This window comes from Rhinolophus ferrumequinum, chromosome 17 (genome assembly GCF_004115265.2).
Source record: "Rhinolophus ferrumequinum isolate MPI-CBG mRhiFer1 chromosome 17, mRhiFer1_v1.p, whole genome shotgun sequence".
Taxonomy (NCBI): domain Eukaryota; kingdom Metazoa; phylum Chordata; class Mammalia; order Chiroptera; family Rhinolophidae; genus Rhinolophus; species Rhinolophus ferrumequinum.
In genome coordinates this window covers 33,015,947-33,036,526 of record NC_046300.1, presented here as the reverse complement: position 1 = coordinate 33,036,526, position 20,580 = coordinate 33,015,947, and the positions used below count along the sequence as shown (strand labels likewise).

At 38.3% G+C, this 20,580-nt stretch overlaps 1 protein-coding gene across 4 annotated transcripts in view; it reads right to left on the bottom strand.

Moving 5' to 3' along the window:
- Positions 1–3,805, bottom strand: part of DNAJC13 (DnaJ heat shock protein family (Hsp40) member C13) — a 104,993-nt gene extending 101,188 nt beyond the window's left edge. For 2 of the 4 annotated variants that reach the window (XM_033132542.1, XM_033132544.1), the window contains exon 1: positions 3,537–3,805. The gene's annotated coding sequence lies outside the window, so the exon portion shown is untranslated. Of the gene's footprint in view, positions 1–2,883; positions 3,143–3,536 lie in introns of those variants that run through there. The other 2 variants (XR_004425461.1, XM_033132543.1) reach the window with 2 other exon arrangements.
- Between the last annotated feature and the right edge of the window lie 16,775 nt (positions 3,806–20,580).

Genomic DNA, 20,580 nt, shown 5'->3' with positions numbered 1-20,580 from the left:
ATTCCCTATCAGATAATAGCATCTGTGTTAATCAGACTGTAGTTCTGAATAGTTGCTCTTTCCCTTGGGAATGGTTTTTTGACTTCTGTATGTAATTTTTTGTTGAAAGCTAGACATGCTGTATAAGACAGAAGAGAAGATAAATAATTTCTGTGACTGGAAATGGGCACTCCTTTTCTTTGCTAGGTCTTTAGTGCAGAGAGTTAGTTAATCTGTTTAGGAGTTGGGCTGGGTTTATAATTTGCTATTGCTATGATTATCTCCCAGTGTACCACAGGCTTCAAATATCTGCACAATAAGCTTGTGCCGTTGGTGGGGGTGGCTCACTCAAGCAATGTCTGTTTGATTTTTCGTGCTGTGCCTCTTTGCATAATTTTGTTCTACTCCTAGTAGTATTCTGCAGTTACTTGTAAACCTTCTTAACTTGCGGCAGGGGGTTAGGGGTACAGTCTCTGTAGTTCTCATCAACATTCAGTCTTAGGCATACTCTGTGTTCCTGCATCTCAGGGGTGTGAGCTTATTTCCCCTGGCTGCAATATTGGGACAGTGCGTCCTCACCACGAGAAGATTCTTTTCCCCTTCTCGTCTTCCCCCAGCTCAATGAATACTCACCAACAGTGCCAGCAGAGATGTCCATTCCTCAACAGGTTAAGGCTTTGGTTCCATAGAAGAGACAGGGGAAGAATCACAGTAGAGTTTTTTGCCCCTCCTGAAAGCTCTGCTGCTATGGCCCTCCTCTAGGTCAGCACCACAATAGACACTCACTCCCCCGGGCTTTTTCCAATCTTTTCCAGGAATACCTCGTGAGGTTTGTGGATAAAGAGATCGGAAGAAGGTACACTAGGCCTTCATCAATTTGTCAGCTATTCTATTAGGTTGGTGCAAAAGTAACTGTGGTTTAAAAAGTTAAAAACAATTGCAAAAACTGCAATTTCTTTTGCACCAGCCTAACAGCTGAACTCTTAACCAGCATCCAGTTGTGTCTAACGAAGGTGAACGTGAACTCCTATCCTATCTATTCTTTCTCTCCTTAAATTTTGGGCCAGTGGTTTGCTCTGAGGCCTCAGCTCTTTAACAGATTTCAAAAAAAGTCATGAATTTGAAGTCAGTCCAGTTCTTTTTTGCTGTAATAGTGGGAGCATAACTTCCTTTTGTCCCAGAGCCAAAACCAGTGGTTATATTATTTATAAACTATTTCAGGATAGTAAAAGAGGTGTTACAAATTATAGGAATAAAAAGGCTGTCTTTATTGGGTCTGATAAAGTTGAGAAGCACTGACTTAAAGGATCTCTTTCAAAACTACTCCCCTTTAACCACTTTTAAATGTTGCAGTCACAATTTAGGCCTAAAACTATTAGTAGCAACCAAATTTTTGCTACAGTTTAGCTGCACAGTCTTGCTTCTATAGGCGTAACTCCAAGACACTGAGGGTTCGGTCGGTCCCAGATCACTTCAAGTAAGTATTGTAGTAAAGTGAGTAGTAAACTTTTTACTGGTGGACAATCTTGCCTTCAATTTGTAAAACACATGACATCTGTGAAGAGCAATAAAGTGCAGTAAAACAAGGTATGCCTGTATCTTACTAATTTTAAGTACTTCAATCAGAAAAGCAGATGAAAGGTATGTGCAACGGAAACCTCAAATTCATCTGTGTAAATAGAACAGGTTAAGGAATAGAGCCAAACTAATTAAAACAGATGCTTTTTATTTCAACCACAATTTAGTATCTACTGAGAGACAGACTGCACTATCAACCTTTCTACAAATCTAATAAAGCCAGTATTGTTTCGGTCCAGCTAGGCAACCAGCTTTTTCTATTTTTGAATAACTTACAAATAACTCATGCTTTCTATGATTCCCTAACTTCTTCACCAATAACCTTCGTATTTGTTGGACTATACACTTATTACTGACACTTTAGACAAAGGAATATCCATTGCTTCCCAATGGAATACAAATAGTGGTATTTTCCATGAACCCGACTTCTTTACATTTATGTCTCTTAATAATTCCCTGACTCCTCTTTTCCTCCCTTATATGTTCCACTTCCTATTTTCAATCTATAATGAAGTATAATGTAGTATTACAATGTAGTATAATGTAGTATTATCTATAATGTAGTATTATCTAAACAAGATCTTATTTCATTGTGATATTAATAGCAAGCAAAACACAAGTTTGAAACATAGCCGCTTAAACATTGTTTCATAGTACATTTAAAATGTTAACAAAGTTCATATGTTTTATGTTAAATTAAGTCAAACAAAGCACTTTCTAGAGATCAAAAGATTGAAATCCAGTCTTTTTAGGATACCAAATTTCTGACAGTTTTCTAAATTTCTTTTTCTTTTTTTTTTTTTCTTTTTAGGCAAGTCCTGTTTCAAATTCCCATAGACTCAGAATACTGGCAATAACACCCTACAAAACCTGACCCCTTGCAAACAATTTCCTCAAACTGCAGACAGTACTTTGAAACCTAGAAATATATCAGAGCCATAAAGAAAATACAGTAAGAAAGACAATCACAGGGGCAGTTCCTGAAGAAATATTCTGAAACTTCACTTTTTTCTGAAGACACTACACTCCAAGAGGCTCAAAATAATGCTACAACATAAAGCCCTTGAGAGAAAAGGCAACAGCATGGCCCTTCTTTTTGAGGGAAATCAGGGCGGGGTCAAAGGGAAAAGCAGAGAGGGGAAATCATTACTTTGGGAGACCATCGCCACCTTAGGGGGAGATTTTCTTTACTCCCCCCGCCCCAAGCCACTGATAAAGGAAACTATCAAGACAAGAGTGGTTAACTGAACATCCTACAATAAGGAGGCGATTTAGGATGGCACTCTCCTTAAGTGTACTAAATCATATCTGCGTTTAACCACTTACCTGAGCTTCTAAATCTTACTTTACCACTCCAAAGGCCGCAGAGGCAAAATCAGAGCAGCAGAGGAAAGGCCACCGTGAATAAGATACTTTGCAGGAAGGAAAAGCCTTAGAGGAAAACTTGGATTTGGGGAAAGGGAGAGACTGGAGAAGAAACGACGTGGGTGCTCCCCATTTCTTAACAAACGAAACAAAGAAAGTCAAAGTCTTGCAGGACGTGGTGGGGTGGGGAGGGCTGCTGACCCAAGGAAACAGGAGTTGCCAGCATCTAGCAGGAAGAGTGCTCAGACTAGGAGGCTGGAAGGGAATCCCGAGGGCGGAGCCCAAAGGGGAATAAGGGGTGTGTGGGTAAAGATGTGCAGAAAGGAATGAGGGACCCTGATGGGTAGAAAACCAGAAAACAAAGCAAAGAGAGGGGTGGGGCTGATCAAGGGAGAGCCCAGGACGAACGTCAGTCGGTTCCGGGGGCTGAGGGGTCCGACGGGATAAACAAGACTAGCAGCCTGGGGGGAGGGTAATCTGCTTTCCTTAGCAGCTGGAGGCTGCAGCGGCCAAGACACCATTCCTCCTTTTCCCTGCCCTTAGCCCCCCTAGTCCCCGCGGCGAGGGTAGGAGGTAAGGCAGAGCCTCAGAATCTGGTGCCCTGAGTGGTTTACCTTGCAGGAGGCTGGAGAAGCTCCAGCCCGAGCTCCTCCCGCCACGGGCTCTGCGTCCAGAGTGGGATGAGGCGACTTCGTCCTCCTCCCCCTCACCACTTCCCCTTTCCCCTGCCGGTGCCCTGTAGCTTCGTTGCCTCGGTTTCCTGGTGCCGCGGCAGCGCGGCCTCCCCGCCCCCTCCGCCTCTGCCTCCGCCTCCTCCCTCTGCCTCTTAGAGGCTCACTCTGGGGGCCGCCATCTTCGCTCAGGCTTAGAGCGACCACGCTCTAACACGCTTGCGTCGCCCCCGCCCAGGCTGTCACGAGACCCGGTCAGCTGATTTCAATTCTTCGGTCTTCTGCCCCGCCTCCTTGCATGTGTTTCCCCGCCCTCTCTGCCCCATTCACGGCCTTCCCAGAAATTCCGTGTTCCACCGGTCCTCCCGCCCCCCAGCAGTTACACATGCGCAGAATGGCGAGGCCGGCGGTAGGATCCCGAGTCCACGCAGGCGTGAGGAGGACCCGCCCCTCAGCGCGTGCTGAAAAGGACACGCCCCTGGGCGCGCGCGCGGTCCGGCTGGGCCACGCTCCGCCGGCAGGTTCCCCGAGGGCCACGCCCCTTGACATGTGGCTCTGAGTCCTGAGGGCTGTTGCGGTGTGGCTTCGGGTTTTGCACTCTTAATTCCCTGACGTCCTGTTTTAAAGTATTTCTCCCGCCTAGCCCTTGACTTCTTGTGCCACTGGGTATCCGCTAGGTAATCTGAAGCCTCAGCCTTCTATCCGGTTTGTCTGGATTGCGAGCCAGCAGTTTCATTTGCTGTTGAGTCTCCCACGACAGTTGAAAAGGATTTAAATTTTGGTTGGTCTGGGCAGTCGCCGAGATCAAAGCTTGGGAGATTCCTGCGGCTTTTTGCTGGTGGCAGTGCCTGAAAGAAGGCTGATAGCTCCCATTTATTGTCTGCTGTTCCCGTGTCAAGGAGTTTACTTAATCTTCAACTCTGAAGTAGGAATTACCCTCGTTTTGCAGATAAATTGAGGCCCCTGCCCACAGCAGTGGACTTGGTGTTTGAACCCATGCAATCTGACTCCAGAGTCTGTGCCCTCGATACCATCTCCCTGAACATATATGGGAGCTGCGGGAGGGAGTCAGGTTAGAAAAAAAGAAGGGATATCATGTGTTACCTGTGGGTAAAGGTTTAATTAGGGAAGTTTAGTTTCCACTTAACAGACCTGAACTTTGTTAAAGATCACAGTTCAAAAGTAAGTGAGTTTCCCGCAAACTTCAAAAGATGATGGTATAGGGTGACCTGCATGGATCCATTATTTTATAAGGGTTAAAGGTTTTTGATAAGGGGTTTAATACTCTGCAGAGCAATTCTGAAATTGTGATTTCTTTGGAATCCCTTGCAATGGTTGGCTCGTTCTTTAGAGATGGTGATTGCAAGATGAAAAGTGTAGACAATAGTTCTTAATAGACTTTGCTTCTAAACTTTACTGACCCTTTACCCTACCTTAGGGTAGAAAAAGACTGCATTTACAGTAGACTTTCCTGTACTGCAGCAGTAAGATAAGGTGCATCTAAGGGGTGGAGCCAAGAATAGCTGGGTGTGGGAAGACAAAACCCGAAATAGAGTACAAAGGGAGAAGGAAAAAACCAGGAGGGCTAAGTTAAGAGGCTTTCTTGGCTTATGCCCTGGAAACAGAAACCTGTGTTTATGTGTCATCGTATAGGTTGCAAAGCCTTCCAATAACCCCAGAAGTAGATGGGGGGTGTATCATTTCTAATTTATAGTAGAAGCACACCCAGAGGGTCCAAGAGACTTGCCCAAGGTGACCTATCTTTTAAAGGTTAAGCCAAGATTTAGTCACAGGACTTGTAACATCAAGGCCAGTGAACTATTAAACCTCCACGCTGCCTCTCTGTTCAATATCTGGGACAGATAAAATTGATTCTGGGAGTTGGGAGGAGCCTTAGGCTTTAAGAATTCCCTCTCCCCACCGATCCCCTATAGTGGAAAATTCCTTGCCTCCCAAGACATTTTTTTTCTTTGCAGTTTTAGAAATCACTTTTTGTGTATTCAGCCAACTTGCCCTCTCTTTCATGAGTCGGTTTTTGTTTGTTGGTTTTTTGCTTTTTCTTCCTCTATGTGACATCCCTTTAAGTATTTGTCAGTATGACTGATTATCCTACTTCACTCCCTCTCCTCTGCTTTTATCACTCTAACTACCCCAGCCACAGCTTCTCATCTTCAAAAGCCATATTCCTAGTGCTTTCAACTTTTGCTTACAGGATGTGGTTTCAAGCCTTTACATAATTCCCCTGGTTGCCCTTAATTGGATTTGCACAAGTTTGCTATATCCCTAAAATACTAAAACTAAACACAGGAGTCAGGAAGGGCAGAATTTGCTCTTTCCCTATTCTTCTGTTAAATCAGTTTTTCCTTTGCTTTTTTTTTTTTTTTTTTAAGTGTGACACATACAAGGCAGGAGCCTGAAACTTCTCTTTCTGGACTTATCTTTTTAATCAAAATCCAAGTTTACATTAGCTTTTCTGACACTTTCATAGTTCACACATATCAAATTTATGATTGGGAAAGGGGAACAACACAGAAGATGCCTTTCCAAATCATGTGATATATACTTACAATATTTCACAACCTTTTGGATATCAGTAGTTTTTATCAGTGGTGTAAGTTAATATACAAGGAAAGGGAGATTTAAGATTTTAGGGAACCCACAAGACAGTCAAATACCTGTTTATTAAACACCTTCTTGCTGTTATATTGGCCTACATAATTATATCAATGCCCAGATCCTAAATAAATCCCTAAGAACTCTACAAAGTTCAGCAAGATTTGAACTGTTTCCAATACAATAGCCACTAACCCATTGAATATTTGAAATAAAGTAGAAATACATACCAGATTTAATATGAAAAAAAGAAAAATATTGTAGTAACAATTTTTATATTGATTACATGTTGAAATAATATTTTGGATACACATTTGGTTAAATAAAATATATTATGAAAGTCAATTTCACTTGTTTCTTTTTAAAAATGCAAAATTTTATATGTGGTTCCCATTATGTTTCTTTTGGACAGTGCTGCTACAGAAAGTCTTGTGTAGATACAATGTCAGAAAATACTTTTCAGTTGATTTGTCAAGCTTGAAGCTTCCACAGAATCATCTACTGGCCTTCATTTTAATTTCTTATGTGGTTGTTTTATGTCTGTCTCCAGTAGTTTTTTTCAAGGTTTATCTCACCACATATATTTAGTCTTTTGTGCTCCTCTATACCTTACTAATATATTGTACAGTGTTAAAATTATTGACAAAATCTGGCAAAAAAAATGACATAAGGATTCCTTGAATATATACATATGTGTTTCCACATATATGTTTCCACAATTTTTTATTTTTTATTTTAATCATAGCCTGGCTCCTTCTGCCCACTTAATCCTATCCCAGAAACTCCAATTTTATTATTAATATATTTTATTAGTAGTAATGAAAATATCTTTTTAAAAGTATAATGTTTATATATAAAGGATTTTGGACTTATAATATTTTATATTATTAAAAACATGCTTTCATTTATTACAAGAAATTACCTAGTTCTGACCATATTTTCAGAGTTAGTTCAAGAGGGAAAATGAAATACCTGTTCTGTGATTTAACAATTTGAAACCACTATTGAACTATTAACTGATTAAGGAAAAGGCCTTTCTGTGTCCTTTTCTCTTATTAAAATTAACTCCTATACTGCCATATATATGTATATATATATCCTATGCTGCCATATATATATATCTATCTATATATATAGATATATAGATAGATATATATATATAGATCTTGAGAAACAGATCTATATATAGGTATATATATAGATCTTGAGAAACAGATTTTATTTAAAAAAATATAACTGCGTGGTAATACTTTAAACCATGTGAGAAAAATATTTTTCTACAGCTAACAATTAGGGTAAAAAAGAGAGGAAGAAATAGGGACAGATTGATAAAGTATTAAAGAGAAAAAAATAGGAAACAACCAATGAAAAAGATAGCAGTATATAGAGGTAGAAGAGGAAATTATTAGTGGTTGTGCTGATTAATTTTGTGTGTCAGTTTGGCTAGATTATGGTGACTCATTACTTGGTCAAACACCAGTCTACAGGTTGCTATGAAGGCATTTTTTCTTAAATGTGAATCTGCCTTTTTTTTTTTTTTTTTTTTTTGCAATACGTACATTGCTGAGGGTTTTCCAATTCAAATGTTCTTACTAGTTAATCCAGATACTTCCAGTATTACCACACTTGAGAAAACTTCAGAGCCTTACATATTTTTTTCCATGAAGGGTTTTGAAGTGAACAAGATTGCCAATCTGCAATGAAATTACTGCATTCAGACCTTTTTAGCCATCAGCACTTGAAGGAAACATAAGGTAGGAAAAGGATCACAGTCAAGTCCCTTTGAGCTGTAGTTTCCTCATCTGTAAACGAGGGCTATTGATACTTACCTTGAGAGACAGTAGTGAGAATTAAAATAAGTTATGTGGAGCACCTGCCTACTAAGTACTCAATAACTGTTTTCGCCGCTATAATTAATCTCAGGGTCTCTATATAATCCTTGTGCTTGAATTTCCTTGGACTAGCTATGACAAGGTAAACAGACTTGTAGATTACCTGTTAGTAGCAAAAGGGAGGAAGTTTAAGTGTTTATTCTTGACAACCATGTCTGAATACGTGCATGAAAAATCATAATATAGTTCATGCCCAAAAGGTGTCTTTATTTTTTTATTTCTATATTTATAGATGTTAAACAGGCAACTCAAGAATATCTACAAATATTAAAACTAAATAGTTTTTGTTCCTGACTTTAAATCTCTGTCAGCAAATTGGTTCTAAAACATGAATAAGCCCAGATTTTGCAAAATGTCCCTGATGAATAATACAGTGAGGAATTCAAATAGACTGTGGCTCCATGGTACCTTAGTTCTCAAGAAAAATGTGGTAAATCATTATTCAGCACCTTCCCCCAAAAAAGTTACTAATTTGTTATTAAGATTTTCTATACTATCTCAAATGGCTAGGAAAAGATATTCTAGTTAATGTAAAATTCTGGTTAATTTTGAACCAGTTTTCAAAGACATATCATGTGTCATATATCATCCTATCTCATTATTTTGTGTACTGTTACTCTGTGTATGGACTTTAATGCATCATTTCATTTCGTTTTCATCACAACCCTGTAAAGGAAGACACTATTATCCCCATTTGATAGGTGAGGAACACAAGGCTTTAGAGAAGGTATTTAGCTTTCCCGATGTCTTATTACTAGAAAGCCACAGAGGTATTCAAACCGGGTCTCTTGGATTTCAGAGTCTCCTCTCTAAGCCACTCACACTTCACTTAACCTACAAGCTCTAATAGCCATGATTTCCTCTTTCTTTGATCATTCAGGAGTCACTTATGGTTATAATTCTACTAAAAAGTTTATATTACAGATTTTTAAATGAAGGAAAGACAAATAGTGCAATTCACACTGTTTTTAGTGCATTTCCACAAAATAACATGGAAGGCCTACAACTTATGTTTTATTCTTATCAACATCAATTGTATAATACCACATTATCTTGTTATTAAAATTTGACCTATATATAAGTTATCTCCTCAAAAATATCATGTATCTGTAACTTCAAATAACAGAAAATATGACTTGCCCTCCTTCATTCTCCCTCAGTTCCAGCCCATTTGTGGCCTAAACTAGGAGTAACAGAAATGGAAAGAAAATAGCCTGTTTCTAGTGAAATCAAAGAAATGACAAAGGGGAAGTGAAACTGAAAAATAATACAAAATCAACTGAAATTAAACTGCATAAGGTCGAAGAGGGTGGAGTAAAGAGGGCGTTTTCATATTTTTCCTTTTTTTAATAAGTAAAATCGCTGTGTCTTAGTGTCTGAGTTAATTTATTACATTATCAGTTGACTTGCACCCAGAGTCCAAGTCTACACGGTATCAGGAGATTAAGAAATCGGGTCCTAGAAGCTGTTGCTGTTTCCTTTAGTTTCACTCCTTTACTCCCTCCCCTCTCCTTCCATTTGGTAAAAGATGTCTTGGGAAAAGACAAAAAACCAGCTCAATATTTTAACAGTAGGAGCAACCTCCCAATATTTCAACTGACCAGATAGATATATTACCAGGTGAGTAGGTAATGGTGGTGACAACCCAAACACAGGTTGAACAAGGATAACTGGTTTATCTCCAGATATGTTTAGTTGACACCTCTCCCTCTCTCTCTCTCCCTTGCCCCCCTCTTTCTTTCTCTTCTCTCCCCTCCTTCCTCCACTCTCCTCTCCCCTCTCCTCTCTCTCCTCTCCCCTCTGCCCTCTCTTCTCCTCTCTTCTCTTTCCTGTCTCCTCTCCTCTCTCTCTCTCTCTCTCTCTCTCTCTCTCTCTCTCTCTCTCTCTCTCTCTCTAACATTTTTCCCTTTTGCTTCACTTTTTATCACTCCCCGCACCTCACTGAAGCAGGCTTTTGCATTTAAAAATGATCAAAAGGCATTCAGCTGTCAACAGTTAGAGGCCTCCTACATAGTCCATTCCTCAGTCAACATTTATCACAAAACACCCTGATTAATGTTATTTGTAAGAGTCTGCATTGACTTGAATGTCATTTCCATCATACAATTTCAGATTATTGGAGCGGCTTTGGCTGAAAAAGGCAACCAACCATTCCTGACTGCTGTCCCTTTGTAACTGTGGTCTTCCATTGAAACATCTTCCAATGGGACATCTATTCCATTGCTGTTTTCCTGGAAGACTGAAAATCCAGTGCCACAAACCAGACAGGAGGGGGTAGTAGCTTGAATGTCCCAAAAGGAAGCTTGATTCCCTCTAGCTCAGAATGCCATAATCATTATCACGAGATGTGGGGACAGAGCCCCAGAAAGCAGTTTCCAGGTTCTCGGCGTCACATAGAAAGGTGCTGGCTCAGGTAATAAATGGCCATCAACTGTGATTGCATGGCCATCAGCTGTGGCTAGTTGGCCATCAGCTGTAACCAGTGAGCTATTGGCCTCTAATATAACTGCCGTGGCTAGGCTAGCAGGAAATGGGGGCTAGCAAGGAGATGGGGGCTGAGCCTGCAAGCGGTGCAGTGAGGGTTGAGAATTGTGTGGCTCCTGGTTCCTGTGTCTCCAACCCAGCCGCCAGTGAGAGTATAGTGGTGTGACTCCCCTACCTATGGCTCCGGTGGGTGTTCCTTTTTGGCCTCACCATGTCCTGCGTTCTTATGTGGGGAGCGGGAGCGGAGACCTCACAGGCCACCCCGCACCACACGACACATGGCGCAGCGAGCAGAGTCTCCTGCATGACACAAGACATCATTGTTATCTCTAGCCCTGAGGGCTCACTCAAGCCTCTAGCAACTTGAACTGTGAGAGCTGAACTTTAGTTCTGCCAGTTGAGTGGACAGAGTGAACCATGTAGCACCCCAAGACCCTAACAAGCCTCTAGATTGAAGGCTGCTTATCCGACTTTGCATCAAAACCTTGACTGTACTTGTTAGGTAGCATTATCACAGTTTAAAGAATCAATAAGTTAAAATTCCCAGAGAAGTTATGAAGATTGCAAAAAAGATTTGTTGAGAATAGTTGAATGTATTTTGTTGAGGAGAGTTTAGAAAACATTACATTTTATGATAACACATGAAATAAGTACAAAACATATGTAGTAGGAAGCTAATAAATAATTCCTGTTCTGCTTCCCTGAGGAACTGATTTGATACCAGCCCAAATAGCCCTCACAGCACTAATTTTGTTTCTGTCCCATTCTGCTTTCTGTTATCCCTTTTTCCTCTTTGTGACCTAATATAAGACATGAACAGAAACTGTCTAGGATCATTAGAAGGTAGGTAGACTGGTGATTCAGCATTTGGCAGTAGAAAGCCGTTCAGTGAAAGCCTTGGTTTCTTTTTTGTAAGGCCAGAAAACAATAGCAGCACACTGGCTTTGCTGATAAAAAGAACCAAGAAAACAAACCAATACCTTTTGCTGACATTTCTATTTCTATTGCAAAAAAAGGGAGGTGTTTTCTCCCTTTTCCACCCTTTTCTGGCATCACGAAGTTTTAAATAGCCTGACAAAGAACTTGGTCCATCTCTCTGAGTAAAGGTTTAAAAGCAGAATTCATAAAAATCAGTAAATAAAATAAATAATTGTCTTTCTTCCAACTCTTCACTTCTGACTCTGTTCAGCTCCAGACTCTCTTCTCTTCCTACATTGTGTTCTACATTGTTATCTGCTCAATACAATTATTCTCTTCATAAGCCAGACTGCTTAGAAAGGAAAGATGTTTTCCATTTTCCTTGGGTAAATACCTTGGTATGCAATTGCTCAGTTGCATGATAAAGTATCAAAGGTTATTTTTTAAATCAACCTTTTGATTTGCATATAATTTTTACATATTATTTACATATAATAGATATAACTTACATAATACTACCCATGAGTTATTATATATTACCTTTTTGTACCTTCTCTGTTATTCTGGGCCTTTTAAAGGTGTAGAACCAGGCTTAGAAACAATACTCTAAAAAAGAAAGTGACCTATGATTCTGCATGTCATCACCATGTCCTTAACAAAGCACATTTCTTCATGCTCATTTAATTCACTTCACACATCTCATTACAGAACTTCCATTTAAGTATCCTATAACACGCCACTGACGCAGTCATTACATCTGTTTTTACACATCACTGAACCCATCACACAATTATGAACTTTAATAGTACTTCTCAGATATTGTCTGAAAACAGGTTAGGAATTACATTATATAATTCTTATTGTTAATAATAGAAATTAGTCACTATTTATTGAGTACTATGTGCCAGGTACGTTATTAGTTGCTTTGCATGCATCAACTCATTTAATCTTTGACAAATGCTATGAAATAAATAATGCTATTATCCCCATTTTACAGATGAAGAAACTGGGATGAGAGATATTGCCCAGGGTTAGACAGCTAGAAAGTAATTTTTGTTAACTACAACAAGAACAGTGAAAAAGCTTTGAAGAGCGTGGTTCTTGACAAGCATGTCAGACAAATTTGTATTTTCTACTTGTCACTATGAAACGAAATGGAAATTTGCCCATTAAGTTAATCACTAAAGGTAGCTAAATTAGGCACTACAAGACAGTTGGGGTGTTTAAAGTAATAAAATAGCCCCCATCTTAGACATGTCTTATTAGAAACCCTCACATGTCCATTAAATGTTCCTTCTTTCACTTTTTGATCAGAGTTTAGTGACATAAGATAAGGAATGAGAACGGGAGAAATTCTTTGTGGCTGAAAGCATGACTAGATGCAATCAGCATAAATCTTGCCCTCTTAACAAGGACCCCATTCATAAAGTCACATTAAGGCGGCTTGGGCTTTGTTCATAGGGGTTAGATCAGTGTCTTCTGAAATTGTACCTCTTTGCTCTGGCATATCCTGAATGGTGCAATGTGTAAAGAGATCTTAGACCAGCATGGGGCAGCTCCAGGGCAACTCACCCTTATTTCCAGTGAGTTTTTTCAAACACTATTTGCTGAGGTTGTTTAATAAGACTATGCAAATTTTTGATTTTTTTTTAAAAGGTATGAATGGAAAAATGAGTAGAAATAACTACATCAAAATCAATTAACAGTTGGTGGTGATATTACAAGAAATGTTTCTTAATTTCATTGTGTTTTATATATTTTCAATTTTTAAATCTTGAACAAAGTAAAACAGCAAGAAATATTTTTTCAAAATATTGTGATTTTTTTTCAGTTGCTGCTGCATACCTCAGGCAAAATTGGAAGAGGTGAGTAATGAGGAAGAAATCAACAGAAAGCCCCAATGGTCATCAACCAACGGTATCACCTTATTTGGGGGGAAATGCTTGAGTCTGTGATTGACTTTATTACCATGAAGAAGAAAACACTTAGGAACAAATAGTGGGGAGTAGGAATACTGAATTATAATTTTGTTTACCCAAATCCACTAGGCTCTCACAGTTTTCATCGAAGTTTGAGTAATGTCTGGTCAGGATCAGGAAACTGTTCGGCCAGAGTGGATTCGAGAGAGGAAATGTCCACAGATGCCATTTGTTTCCTTCTGTAATGTATTTAGCAATGTTTTTCAAAGTATGCCCCTCAGGCCAAATCAACATCACATGGGAACTTGTAAGAGAAGTAAATTCTACGATTTTAACCTAGACCTATTGAATTAGAGCCCCTGTGGATGGGGCCCAACAATCTGTTGTAACAAGCCTTCTAGACGATTCTGAGGTACTCTCAACTTTGAGAACTACTGGACCACAATATGGTAGCCGTTTAGAGCATGAACTTTGGAGCAGACTACATGGAAGTGAATCCCATTTTTATCATTTTCTAGCTCTTCAAGAAAGTGAATTATACAAGTGTTAAACCTCTCGGTGCCGTAGTTTCCTCATCTGAAAAGTAGGGATAATTATATCTTTTTCCCAGGTTTGTGAAGCACTTAGAACAGTGTATGGCATGTGATAAGTACTCTGAAAGTGTTTTCTATTATTATTATTCTAGGATTGTAGCAATGTCCTACTTAATATTGCTGGACTCTACAGATCCCAATAGGGTTGCAAGCATGTATATCACATCATACAAGTATCATACTCACTTATGCATTCATTCATCAAACAGTATTGAAAAATCTACTAAGTTTCTTTATGTTCTGCACATTTTTACGTACTAACTCATTATCTTAAAAGACTCATTTAAGAGTGTATTATACTAGTCAGCAGGCCAGGTGATGGTCCCTGGATCAGCATGGGATGGATAGAAATGATTTAAAAAAAAACAACCAACCAAAACCAAAAACCCTACATTAAAGAAAAGAGTATCAGTTTAACCAAAAACAGAATAGAAAATACATATAATATCCCAGCAGGGAAAATTCCAAACCTTGTCATAACTTTCTCACTAATTGTAATACTATTTTCTGGGTGATAATGGTGGACTGATCAGTGTATATTCTGCTTTAGTTTTGTTAATCACGCTTATTTAAAAGGAGGGTATACAACCCAATAAAAGATATAATTATATCCTTTATTCAACTGATTTTGCTCTTCCTATTTTATTTCCACTTAACTACTTTGCCTGGAAATCTTAGTAAATGGGTGGAAACTTTGCCTTTCTGGATCAAAATATATCTCAGGTATTGGACTGTAGGTTTTCTTCTTTTGTTTGTTTTGTTTTTCTACCTATCCGTCTCTGATCCAGGTACCTAACTAATTAGTCTCCTGACTAATATAATTCATTCTTAAATATGGCTCTTAAGATGATGAGTACCTAGAAGTGTGAAGCATAATGTCTTAAGCCTATTACATTTTCAACAAATATGTGATGAATGAATGATGTGATGTGGGATATGTATTTACTCTCCTATTAGGATATATATATATATATATATATATATATATATATATATATATGTTTATATATATATAAAATAAAAGAATGGAAATTTTTATTTTTCATCTGTGTACACCATGTTTGAACTGAGTTTCTTGTAGATGGCATAGAGTTGGGTCATGTTTTTTTTTTTATTTTGTTTTGTTTTTAACATTCTGACAATTCCTGATTTTAAACAGGTATGTTCATGTACATTATGTTGTTATGGATATGTTTGGATTTAGACTGATGGTATTCCAAATTCTGGTGTTCTCCCCCAATCAGCCTTGTTGCTATTTACTTTCCAGCGTCTTCAAATAGTTTTTCTATGAATTCTGTCCATGTTTTGTAATTATATTCAGTAGGAGAGAAGGTGTGAAGTGTGCTTACTCCATCTTGCCTATAACTCTTAATCTGGGCATCAGATTCCAAGTTTCTGATGGTCACATTAAAGTTCCTATCGGATCACAGAATATCAAATTTTCTATTAATCCAACATGTTTATATAAATATTTTCCTTCAGCCATTAAAAACAGTACTCTGGAGGACTCCCAGGATAGGTGGCTCATAAAATTCTTTCCAGCTCACTGCTGTAGACTACCAAGGTCCCCATAGTTTCAGAGGTGCTTAAGATGAGCGTTCATGATGAGGACTTTTCTAAGACGAAACCAAACAGAATCTCTTGGCTAGCCAATGGCTGATGTGACAGAATAATTGTATCTATTAATCTTTAAACAAATATTGTGGATCCAGTCCCTTTCCTATTCTAAGTTTTGAGGATGTAGCAGTGGACAAGAAAATGGCCCTCACCTCTGGCAGGGGGCAGGGGTGGTGGTGAAGGACAATAGACACATTGAAAAATAAAATGAATCAAATAGTTTCAGTTAGTGGTAAGCGCTATTCAGAAATGAAAGCAGGGTAATAGGCTAGAGAGTGATGGGGGTAGCAAGGACAGGGTGACTACTTAACCCAGGCGGTCAGTGAAGTCTCTCTAGGAAGTGACATTTTAGTTGAAATCTGAATGCTGATAACGAAGGAAATGGGGGGAAGATGTGGGGGACAGAAGGTTGCAGAAAAAGAGCAATGAGATTGGAAAGCTTGGCCTACCCTTTCTCTATCTTCTCTTCTGCATTTCTGACCACAGAATTGAAATCTGGATAAAGAAAAAGTTTATTTGTTTGTTTGTTTTTTGCTGCTGCAGCTGGAGACCTTAATTGAACTTCAGACTATGCAGAGGTAATAAGCTGCCCCAGAGTTTGACTGATATAACCCCCTCACTCAATAACTTCCTGCAGATCAATAAAAGCTCAAGTTCTGGGCTAATATCAAGGAGGACAGGGACGGTGAATTTTAGCTAGATATGATGTTTGGAATGAAGGAGGCAGATCACTGGACTGTGGATAAAAGAACCCAGATTTGCAATATCTTTTATTCCTAAGAAACACAAAATGAAAACATAATTTGCATTTTGAATTATAGTTTTAAACTGCTATGAAAGCAAGCATGCAAAGACCATTTATGAACATTAGGTGGCACACTATACCCAGACTAGTGGTTGAGTCCTTTGGGCAACCACAAATATGTGGGAAAGGATGTGGACGGGCCCCATCTTCTTGAATCCCAATGATTACGCTGTTCGAAGGGTAATATATCAAGGATATACACAGTGTTGGAACATTGGAAGTTTCTGTATTTTGATATCACTTAAATTACCTCCTCACAGTAAATAGCTATTTAAGAGGCTCTGGGCCCTGAAAAGTAACATTTTAGCAACTAAAACATTCCAGATTTAGTTCTGTAGGATCTAAGCTGCTAAATTCATGTGGATCTTATAGATACTGACACTTCTTCAATTAGGAATTTTGAAAGAAGTTTCGTGGGGTGAGGGTCTTTGAAGTTCTTAGCACTCTCTAGATTGACATACAATAGGTAGTATACTCAAGCAGTATAGTAAGGAAAGGCAGTAAAACCTTACAAATATATTTTTATAAATGGCATGATTATGTGACATCACCCATCTACTCCTAGCCTAGAGGTTCTGTTTGGTATGGTCTTAGAAAAGTCTCCAACATTGTGAATGCACTATTTTGTTCCATGCTCTAATTTTTCATACATATGTAGTTTTATTTATTAATGTTATAGTTTATCACTTCTAAGTTTTAAAAAGCTTTTGAAAAGCTTTTCCGATTCCAAAATTATACATCCATCCATCCACATGCATACATATATCTGTATAATTTTACATGTTTTTTTGGTATACTATGTAAGATTTCATTTAAAAATATACATATGTGATTTATCTGAAAGTTATTTTTGGTAGAGGTGCAGTTATATTCTTTCTAAATAGCTAGCCAGTTGCTTAACCACATCTTTTCATCACTGAAAGGCCATCTTTATCATATATTAATTTTCTCAACGCATTTGTGCATATTTCTGAAATTTATATTCCTTTCCCCTTATTTGTCTCTCTCTTCATGAACCTGCTCTAAAAGTGATATAATTCCTCGGCTAGCCAGATGTCTCCGTTGGTTAAAGTGCGAGCTCTGAACAACAGTTCGATTTCCCCATGGGTCAGTGAGCTGCGCCCTCCACAACTAGATTGAAGGACAATGATTTGGAGCTGATGGGCCCTGGAGAAACACAATGTTTCCCCAATATTCCCCAATTTAAAAAAAATTTTTTTTAAGTGATTTAATTCCTGTAGAGTTGCAAAAAATCACTAAGGCTATATACATTATACCTTTGGTAGACATTATAACTTTGGTAGATATACTATGATTGTTTAGAAATAATATACATAAATCTCTTGTAGTCTTGATCTGTCACAAAATATCTTTTTATCTCTTTGACTTTCCATATATAATAGAAAGTTAGGAACTCTGCCTCAGTTTCCTCATCTTGGGAAATCAGATTAATTAATTTATGTTATCTATTAGGATAAGTATATGGTAAGTACTCAGTGTTAGTTATTATTAATAAAATGAGTAAATTAGGACTCCTCTCTATCTCTTTTGACACTTTTCTATCTGCACACCCCCAACTTTATGAGCTTTCTTCATCTCTTCTATAACCATACTTTTAATCCTTGCATGGTTTGTCAGTTGGTTAAGCCTAAAATTGAAAATATCAATATTGCCATTATTGTGATTGTGTTAGTAGTGTTCATTATTCTATGATTTCAAAGTATCTTTATTTTATTTTAGAAGGAATGCAATATACTTCTTGAAGATATGTTTCCCAGAACCCTCTGACTTCTTATTCCAATCTGGACCAGCCACTCTCTAGTCTGGATGCCAATCTGTCATCCTGACTTCATTTCACCCTAGTCCTGGTTTGGAGCCACTGTTCTGATCTCAAATCTTCACCTTTCTTGGATTTTATTCTTCTTTTGGCTGAAAAATATCTGCAAGGGTACATGGATAATAAATCTTCTGAAATTTTACATTTCTGAAAGTGACTTTATTTTTCTCTCTCAATTGATTGACATGTTTACTGGGTATAGAATGTTAAGTTCATAATTATTTTTCTCAGAAAGTTAAAGCTATTGCACCAGGGATTCTAATAAGAAATCACATCCTTGTTCTTTTGTAGGACATAGTTTTCTCTCTCTGGAATCTTTTAGGATACTTTCCATATGCTAGGTGTTATGAAATTTCTTGAGGATCTGCCAGTGTTTGGGGTCTTTTTTTTTTAATTCCTCTTGTGGTCATGATTACATAAGTGTATACAACTGTTAAAAATCATCAAAAAAATGTATTGTGTTGAATTGAATTGTACCATTAGGAGAAAGAAATCTTGTAATACATAAAGCCTGTGCTATAGCATTAAACATTAGATTATACCATTATATATGATTTCTCCAATTATTTTGTGTTTATATGTTTAATGTTTTGTCTTCACCCAGAGTAGAAATTCTTAAACTTTATTTTGGGTCATGAGAACCTCTGGTTTTCTGGTTCAACCTATAAACCCCTTTCCAGAATAATGTTTTTAAATGTTTAAAAAGAAAATATGTAAGATTATAAGGTAAACTGGTTAAATTAAAATACGCATATAGTTACGAAAATGCTAAAAAACAAAATTGCAATAGAGTAATATATTGCTTCTTTATTAACACTGTAAATAATAATATCTAGTATAAGATTTGATAGCCACTATAATTTCAAAGTAGTGATGACTATATATTTTGAGGTATTTATAACAACTGAATGTGCCGTAAAAATGTCTGTGGTTTCTATTGGTAGCAAAATCACCTGTTCCTATAATCATTGTAGCTTGTGCTTACATTCAAAATGGACAGAAAGACTAAAGTTTAGTTAGAGATTATGGAAAATTAATACATATTGTTTTCTTCTAAGTTCAAAGCCTTTCTGAATTTTATTCATGGACTCTTTTCTATGAACCCCTGACTTAGAGTAAAGGCTCTTTGAGGTATGGCAGACTGCATCTTCCAAAGATAGCAGCAACAATATCTTCCACCACCACATGCTTCTTCACAATATGGCCTTGACACTCCCCATCAAGAGGTACAATATTTCTCCATCCCTTTGAATCTGGGTGGACCTGTGACAGCTTAACCAACAGAATATGTTAGAAGAGATACTATGCATGGCCCTTAACTGAATTGCCATCTTCTGCTTCCTTCCTTATAGTAACAAGACACCATGTAAGAAATACAATTATCCTAGACCACCGTGCTGTGAAAAACCTAAGCCATATGAAGAGGCCCTGGAGAATGAAACATCATATGGAGAGAAAAGATGACCAAGAAACACTAAGTACCAGACACTGGAGTGAGGAAGCCATCTTGGAAATGGACCCTTTAGTCCTTGCCATCCTAGTTGATGCCTCCTGAATCAGATGTGAACTGTCTCTCTGAGCTTTTCCAGAATTCCTGACCCATAAAACTACGGGCAAAATTAAATGCCTGTTTTAAGACATTGGGATTTTGGGGTCGTGAGTTAGGCAGTAATAGGTAGAACAGAGGGCGATAACCATGTTCAGTATGACGCTTGTATCCTTCACATTGATTAGCAAATTGACAGGCATAAAAGAGGGGCTCAGAATGGTTGACATATTGAGGCTTCTATAGCATTTTGGTGTCAGTAAAAAGCCACAGGGAGTAACATCATGGGACCAAAGTACATCATCTAACAGATGACTTATGGCAATAAGGCACCCCCAGCCTGCTTTCCAACAGCTCAGATTAGCCCCCAGGATCCTCCCCAAATGCTGATTCCTGAATTGGTTCCCAAAGATTCTAAGAGGTTACGTTCTCCCCCGGGAAGAGTAGAAGAAAATTAAAGAGAGGATAACGGAAATGCAAGTTAAAATGATGTAGTTGTACCAGAAACCATCTCTGTGTATATGAACACTTGGATTGGGTCTGGAAACAGACCCAGGGGCACTACGGCATCACGGTGGTGAGCACAGGCTCTGAAGTCAATGTCATGACTGAAATCTGGTTCACCCACAGGGTTCGCTATGTGACTAGGGCATGTGACCGAATCTCTCTGTGCCCAGGCCTACACATCTGTAAATGCACATAGAATAGTATCCCCCTCATAGGAACATAGTGAGGTGTAAATGAGTTAGCATATTTGGAACGT